General features: G+C 47.3%; 1 long non-coding RNA gene across 1 annotated transcript; it reads left to right on the forward strand.

The window, feature by feature from the left end:
• The first annotated feature begins 467 nt into the window (after positions 1-467).
• On the forward strand, positions 468-1,161 carry LOC307155822. The gene is made up of 3 exons (XR_013820588.1): positions 468-527; positions 656-818; positions 910-1,161. It is a non-coding gene; the product is annotated as an uncharacterized lncRNA (long non-coding RNA).
• The last annotated feature ends 7,060 nt before the right edge of the window (positions 1,162-8,221 follow it).

Consider the following 8,221-nt stretch of genomic DNA (forward strand, 5'->3'; position numbering starts at 1 on the left):
AGGGTGACCTCTGAACCGACATATTATTTAATGTATTTAATAGATGTTTATATTTAATTAAATTTATATTCTATATGTAATATTAATTTATTTATATTAGTTAATATAACTCTGATTGTGTTCGGCTGAAAGAAATTAAATGTATACATCCATCAGTCAAACTGCATGTCAAATCAAGCTTTACTGATTCTGAATGAATTTTCCTTTCATGTAACTCGAGATGTGTTCAGTGCTCCTACTGTTTATACACCATGTACTATTTCTGTATTTGGAAACGTGATGGTGATGGTTATCTGGATCACACCCTCCAAGTCTACAGTCTCATTAGCACAACACGCTACTGTACACATCAGTATGGCAGCTCAGAAGTCTTTATGAATTCTGTATGACAACATAATGCTCTCCTACTGTGTCCTACATTTTTTATTCCAGCAGTTCTGTAATTTCTCTTCGGTTTTCCCTCTACCGTTCAGCTGAGACAGATCCCTTGATGTGCAGAACACACGAGGTGGAACAATGGAATGAAAGTAAATGATGTTTGATTATTGTTTTTTAAAACAACATGCGTATATTGGCAGATTTTGAGTCAAACCCCTTTTAAGAAGATTTGAACCCAACCTACGTATTTCCTATTAATATTCAAATAACATTTCAGTAGCCATCATAGTCTGATCAAGGTTCCACAAGGCCTATACAGTCATCTAGTGCTGTATCCACACCAGGGGCCCCGGAGACCAGCGCTGAGGACGTAACCATAGCAACAATGGCTGAATCAGTGCTATCCTTAATCATCAGTATTGGGCAGAGCATTGACAAAGGTGTGGCATTAGAGCTCCTTATATCAGAGCCGGCGGTAAGGCTATTTCTGTCTGTCACACTCTTGCACACTCTCTTTCTGTGTCTCTCCAGGTCTCTGAGCGCAAGCGTCATCACACCTGTAATTCGTCTTCATGTCCAGAGGGTAATGAAAATGAGAGAGTCACCGGTAATGAAATGTCAGTGAAACACAAGCTCCCTCGGCTGTACCGAACCTCATTCAACAGGAATAGTACATTAATGACAGTGAAAGAGCACTGCGAGATGGTGCATGACTGAAGCTGTTCCAATCCACATGCTGCCCACATCGTGCGCACTATTCCCTAAACAGTGAGCATGGGATATCTGGAGAAATTCAATTGGGCCACTCAGTGAGCTCATCAGATGTTTTATATATATATATATATATGTATATATATATATATATATATATATATATATATATGAGCTTATAATAGACATGATAAATTATGTATTTATTTATTTACAAGTATTTTATTAACACACATACTTGTGATTAAACAGATATTATATTATTAATACATGAAATTATTAATTAAAATACATCACAATACACATTAACACACGAAAGACGAAATTGCCTTTAATTATAGTAAGTAAACAGCAAATATTGATTGACAAAATGTTTTTTGTTCTTTCTTAAGGGAAAGTTGTACTTTCATATTAGCTAGTTTTAGCTTTTGTTTAGTTTTAACTTAATGGTTCAATTAAGTTATTAATTTCAATTAAAAACTTTGTTTATAAATTAAAAAGCTAAAAACATATTATTTTGACCAACATTAAGTAACATTATGATAGATAGATAGATAGATAGATAGATAGATAGATAGATAGATAGATAGATAGATAGAATCAAACCATATAAGAAAAACAAATACATTTGGCTGTAAAAAAAATACAATCCAATGTGGGGTTGTCAGCTTCACAGGGTGCTATTAGATGATGGAACATGTATTTTGTCCTTTAAAAACACAAACGCACATGGAAAAACTCCTGTTTCCAGGAGGAGGGCATGATAATAAATTCGATTTATTGGTGTTTTGACAGGAAGCATCTGAGTTCCCTTTCGAGAAAGGTCACTTTGTGTTGCGTCTTGGAAAACTAATTTTCTCGAGAATATTGAAGCCTTTATTTTAAAACGCAGTGCAGCTTCACAGTGAGTGTAGAGCAGAGTCTAGCTTTCCATTGGTTGTGCTGCAGCAACTGCGCATCCTATGGCGAGGAGGCTGAGACGCGCGAACCAATCAGGGTGCTTCGCTCCCGGCCAGCTCGCCATAGAGTCAGATTTAATCTCCTTCAGCGAAACTTCACATCGTTGACTTCTTTAGAGATCTCGCCGTCGAAGTCCAGCTTGCAGCGGAACGTGCGACTTGCCAGCTGAGCAGATTCAGAGGACCGGCACTGCCTCCCTGAAATCGCCGTTAACCTGCAGCTATCCGGCGAGAGATGCCTATATCCTTTTCAAAGGTTTCCAACGTGTTCAGCGTCGCGACACAAGCTTTAAGAGCAAATTTCCGAGAGCATTGTTGCAAATGCCTCTCACTAACTGTTCAACGTGCGGAGCCCCTCTGCACGATGGGGACAGTCACAACGATTGCGCGCCGTGCCTGGGCCTCGCCCACGCTACAGCTGCACTCAACCAGTGTGGCTGCCTACACTGTGACAGCATTCTCATCGCCATCCTGCTCTCGCTTCCTATTCTCAAGCCTCGATGGAAGAAGCGACGTGCGCAAAGGATGCCTGAGAAGAGAGAGAAGGGCGATTCCGTGCCGGCCCTTTCCCCACGCCTCTTGCCTTCTCCTCGCGAGATCCCCTCACCAGTGCTGTTCTCGCGGATGGATCTCTGGCAGACCTCATCTCATTCGGCCCTTTCACTCGCTGCGTCTGAGGGAGAGGATTGGCTGAGCTCTACACCAGACCCCGCCTTACAGTGTCAGGCCAGCTGTGACGGAGCCAGGGTGAACGTCGACGCTGAGCTTATCCGCATCCTCACAAAGGCCGTTAGCGACCTTGGCATCGAGTGGTCGCTGCCTGAGAAGCCCACCGTGAGCAGGCTCGATGGGTGCTTACTGCAAGGGCGCCAGCAGGCCCCCCACCAGAGACCAGCGCCCTGCTTGCCTGAAGTTCACGACGGCGCGCCCCGTATTCAGCGTGCATGAAATCCTCTACCTCTGCTATGCTCTCGATCATCGACAGCGGCGAGGAAAAAGATGTATGACAGGATGCCCACCCTAGAAGAGGCTGTGGCCGCGCATCTCTGCACGCCCACCTCCAGCGGATGGAGAACTAAGACGGTCCACCCATCCAAGCCGTGCTGCACCACGTCAGCTCTCGCTGGTCGCGTCTACGCCGCCACCGCCGGCCAAGCTGCATCGGCTCTGGCCACCATGGCTGTTCTTCAAGTGTATCAGGCCAGACTCCTCCGTGCTATGGACAAGGCTGGACCAGACCCGGAAGCGTTTAGTGATCTGCGCAGCGCTACGGATTTAGTCCTGCGAGCCACTAAGTCAACTGCACAGGCTATAGGCAGAGGGATGGCTAGCCTTATTGTGTTAGAGCGCCACCTTTGGTTGAACCTGAGCGAGATTAAGGACGCTGACAAAACTGCTTGCCTCGACGCTCCAACACCGGCCTCTTCGGGCCAGCGGTCAATGGTTTCTCCGAGAGATTCAGATTCTGAAGCATAGAAGTCATCACAAGCCATGCGTCATTTCTTGCCAAAGTGCTCAAGCTCGGCTTCTAGGCGCCCTAAGAGAACGCCACTTCATCAGCCAGCCAAGCCCACGCCGCAAGTACCCTCAGCCCCACCCCATTGTGGTAGCACGCCGTTTTACAAGGGGTGTCCCGTCTAGCTAGACGCAACACGAAGTGACCATTCTTAAAAGGGAATGTATTCGGTTACTAACGTAACCTCGGTTCCCTGAGAATAGGGAACGAATGTAGCGTACCCTGCCGTGCTACCAAAACGGTCAGGTGTTTCACTTCAGTCGATTTAACCTGACTCTATGGCGAGCTGGCTGCTCTACGCTCGCTGTGCAGCTGCACTGCGTTTTAAAATAAAGGCTTCAATATTCTCGAGAAAAGGAGTTTTCCCATAGCGTCTAGCTAGATGCAACACTCGTTCCCTATTCTCAGGGAACCGAGGTTACGTCAGTAACCGAATACATTTTTCATCATGTATTTGCTGTGTATCTGTTCTCTGCTTTGACACTGACAGCATTCAGCCAGCAGGAATAAAGATGAGAATAGAGGGACAGCAGCTGCTGTGGACGAGATAGTATCATAAACCTCTGCAACAGCTGGAGAACAGGCATCTGTCTGTTCCCTACAGAGAAGAGACAAGAGGTATGCAGTCAAGAGGGGAAGCCAATCAGAGTTGCCTTAGTGAAATCAGTGGAGTACAGAGGCACACCTATCAAATGATTATGGCCTTAATCTACATATTAACATCAAGATTGTCTTGTGTTTTGAAATTCTGCAGTAAATGAAAGGTTCATATTGCTTTCAGATTACTTATTATGCAGTCAGTTACATAACATGCCATAACCAGTGACGTCAAACATGAAGCATAAATGTATACATTTTTGAATATGAATGTGATTGAGATTTCTGAGCTTTCAGAGATTGTTAGATTTTTCAGAGATTTCAGAGCAGATTTTCAGAAATTCTCTTTTGTATTCCACAGAAAGAAATCATACAGGTTTAGAACCAAATGAGAGTGAGCTGGATTTGACCATTAATTTAAAGCATTTTAGCTTGACGTTTCACTGAAAATGCATGAAAAAATAACAGGCTATGAAGAGGAAATAAGAAAAAGAGTGGCGACTTTAAAGCTTTTACTCAGAAAAGGATGGGATTGCTCACTTAAGACTTTCCGTTGACCATCACTCAGTCTGAGATTCATCCCTCTGGCCATTTTTCATGAAAACACATGTACAAAGGAACATTGTGTCATGGGGTGATTGCATGTGTGTGCGTCTCTTGCACACTCTGTGACCGGGGGATTGAATGGAAGAATAAAAAGGGCCAAAGTAAAGGTGCATCTTGGGACTTTCACTCAAGATGCATTGCATGTGTTTTTGTTGTATGCCTGAGGGTTTGTTGTAGTGAGTGAATTTTTTTTTTATTTTTTTATTTTTTTTAAATGTTGGATGAAATGAATTAATCCTGTGAATTTAAATGTCACACTCCGTGTCTACATATAGTCGAAGTCAATATTGACCATTGCAACAGTGAATCCACCTCAGCCATGAACACATTTAAATGTTAGCATCAAGCACATTGCTGTAGCAAATTATGTAGATAATGCTGCAGGGAAAGGTGAATAATTAATTATATTGCGTTATAATTAATTATAAATATATGGGTCAGTTAAAAAAAACTAAATTGATTCAGCAGAATTAATATTACAATCAATTAACCTGTTTGTCCAGTGAACACTCAATATTAATCGTCTATCACCTCTCAGAAACAGATATTTTTTTCAGTGCTACTCAGGGCTGATTGCATTGTTAAAGGGAAAGTTTTGCAAGCAGTGACCACAGAATCAACACTCGTGTGAATGTCCGCAAAAGTTTTACTTATCTAAATCACAAACACATAACTAGTCTAGACAAACACATACAGACACTCACGCATACATGGGTTTCAGTCAGTTATACACGCATACAGTCAGTTAACCACCTGAAGAGAACCATCAGTTCTCTTACGAGAGGTCTCTCGTATTGCGTAAGGTTAGCTTACGCATCTGGAAAGTCTTCTTTCTTCGAGATCTGAAGCCAAAAAATTATCCTTAATTTTGTATACATTGTCAACGCAGTGCAGCAGCCGACAGACCTAGGCAGGCTGTATAAGCGTGCTCATTGGCTGCTCGGCGGCAACTGCTTAAGCCTATCGGTGAGCGCTCTGAACGCGGCAACCAATGAGGGCGCTTCGCGCCCTCCACACCCTTCTAACCGTCAGAATGGGTGTGGCCAGCGTGTATATATTCAGCGCTCATAGGCTAAAATTCTGATTTTCTTGTCTTCAGCGACGCTCTTCGCATCGCTGGATCTTGAGAGCCGCCGCCGTTGAAACCAGCGACCAGCAAGCTTAGGACAGCGCCTGAGGAAGCCGGCCGTCTTCGCCGCCTTCAGCCATCCGTGCCTGCTACGCTATCCGGCGACATATCCTTTACATTATTACTGTTTCTGTGTGTATTCTAAGAGCACGAGGCGTTTTTGTAAAAACGCCTCGTTTTTCCTGCGGCTCGTGCCGCGCCCCGCTCAGCAACGGAGACCGCCACCTCTCTGCGTTCTCCGCCTGGGCCGCGGGCACGCCGCCACCGCACTCTCCGAGTGCGAAGAGCTTTCAATGTCGACCCTGCGGGCTCGACTTGAAGCTTTCGACCAAGCTGTCGCTCCGCCTGTCCCTGCCGGGCCGCGCAATAAGAAGCGCCGCTCGCAGCGACCACCGGAGACTGTTGTGACTGAGGAGCTCGCCGGAACCTCTCCCTCGAGCTCTCTCTCGCCCTCTCCCTCCTGGCCGCTCAACCGCCGGCTCTCGCCCGCGCCGCCGCCGCGTCAGGAGATGAGGCGAATGTGATAGATACCCGTACTCTCCCTCTGTTCGAGCCGTGCAACTACGCCGCTCACAAGGGATGGCAGAAGCGGACGGTCTCGGAGCGAGTTTCCTCTCCCTCTGTTCGAGCCGCGCAAACTGAGCCGCTCACGAGGGATGGCAGGAGCGGACGGTCTCGGAGCGAGTTTCCTCTCCCTCTGTTCGAGCCGCGCAAACTGAGCCGCTCACGAGGGATGGCAGGAGCGGACAGTCTCGGAGCGAGTTTCCTCTCCCTCTGTTCGAGCCGCGCAAACTGAGCCGCTCACAAGGGATGGCAGGAGCGGACGGTCTTGGAGCTCTCTTTACGTTACAAGAAAGCTACTCCGTCCTCGCGCGTCACTCACTGGTGAAAGGGGAACAGAGTGTTTTCGTCCCGCCGTGGCCTGGTCCCCTCTTAAGTTCAGGCGACTGGAATTGTTACTATTGCAGTATACGAGCCTGTAATAAATACACGCTCGCCTGCAAGCAAACACCGTCACAAGACATGATGACGCTAACCGAGTACTAATGTACAGTATTCTCCCCTGTGGCTCAGTGGCGGAATCCTAGACTGTCAAGCTGGAGACCCGGGTTCGGTCCCCACTCTGGCGGCAGATAAAGTTTATGCTGTTCGCTTCTCCGAGCTCGCGGCCAGTTTTTCATACATACAGAAAACAAGCCCGCTCTCTCCCTCGTTGGGCCGCGCAGATTGCGCCGTTCAAGGGATGACAAAGCGGACGGTCACGAGCAGCGTTCAGCGTGCGCGCCTCACTCACCGGCGAAAAGAGAAGAGAGTGTGTTAGTCTCGCTACGGCTGGACAACCGCCAATCCTCACACATTTCTCAGTCCCCTCTTAAGTTCAGGCGACTGGAAATATTACTATTGCAGTAAACGAGCCTGTTTTAAACACACGCACGCCTGCAAACAAACGCCGACGCGACACATGAGGTCGCTTTTTATATGCTTGCGCTAACTGAGAGCTAATGTGTTTTCCCCTGTGGCTCAGTGGCAGAATCATACGCTTTCATGCGGGAGATCCGCGTTCGATCCCAGCTCTCGGGGCAGATAAAAATTTATGCTGCTTGCTTCTCCGAGCTCGCGGCCAGTCTTTCTTACTTACAGAAAGCGAACCCACCTCTCGCACCACACCTTCTCAGGGTGCTCGAGTATTTATGAGCGTCTAAACACGAGAGAAGAAAAGACGGTTAAATCCCGCAGCCCTGCGGCTGGACCACCGTCGAAGCTTAACGCTCTGTCAGTCCCCGTTGCCACGGCTACTGCAGCTGTTTACCTCGCAGACAACGAGCCGGTATATCTACCCGCTCGCCTGCGCGCATCCGCCGTTCTCACGGCAACCCAGAGAAATTTCAAAAGAGCATAATGTCTGGTTGCACGGCTGACGCCGTATGTGTTTCTAGTACAGTGAATGTGCCCACGTTTCTGTGCTCACCCCTGTACACAAGCACTATACATCCCGTGTCTCTCACAGAGCCCACTCTCATGAAGCAGGCAAAAGCCGCTTTAGTGTTAAAAGTAGGTCACGTGTCCACTTCTCCGTGCCCACACCTACTCACTGCCCGCTCTGTCACACGGCCTCGCACGACCGGTCATGTTTTAAATGTAAGTCCTGTGCCCGCCCTCGAGCGCTCACACATACTAACTAACATTTTCGCCCCGACGCGCCTCACACTATATGTTCCCCGTCCAAAGCCACCGGGACACTGTGTGTAAAACGGCCAGCTATCGCTACGTGCGATCCGCCGTATCTAAGCACCAAGAGCGCGCGCGCCGCGCCCGCCCCTGAAT

The sequence above is a fragment of the Squalius cephalus genome, assembly GCF_949319135.1.
Source record: "Squalius cephalus genome assembly, chromosome: 1".
Taxonomy (NCBI): domain Eukaryota; kingdom Metazoa; phylum Chordata; class Actinopteri; order Cypriniformes; family Leuciscidae; genus Squalius; species Squalius cephalus.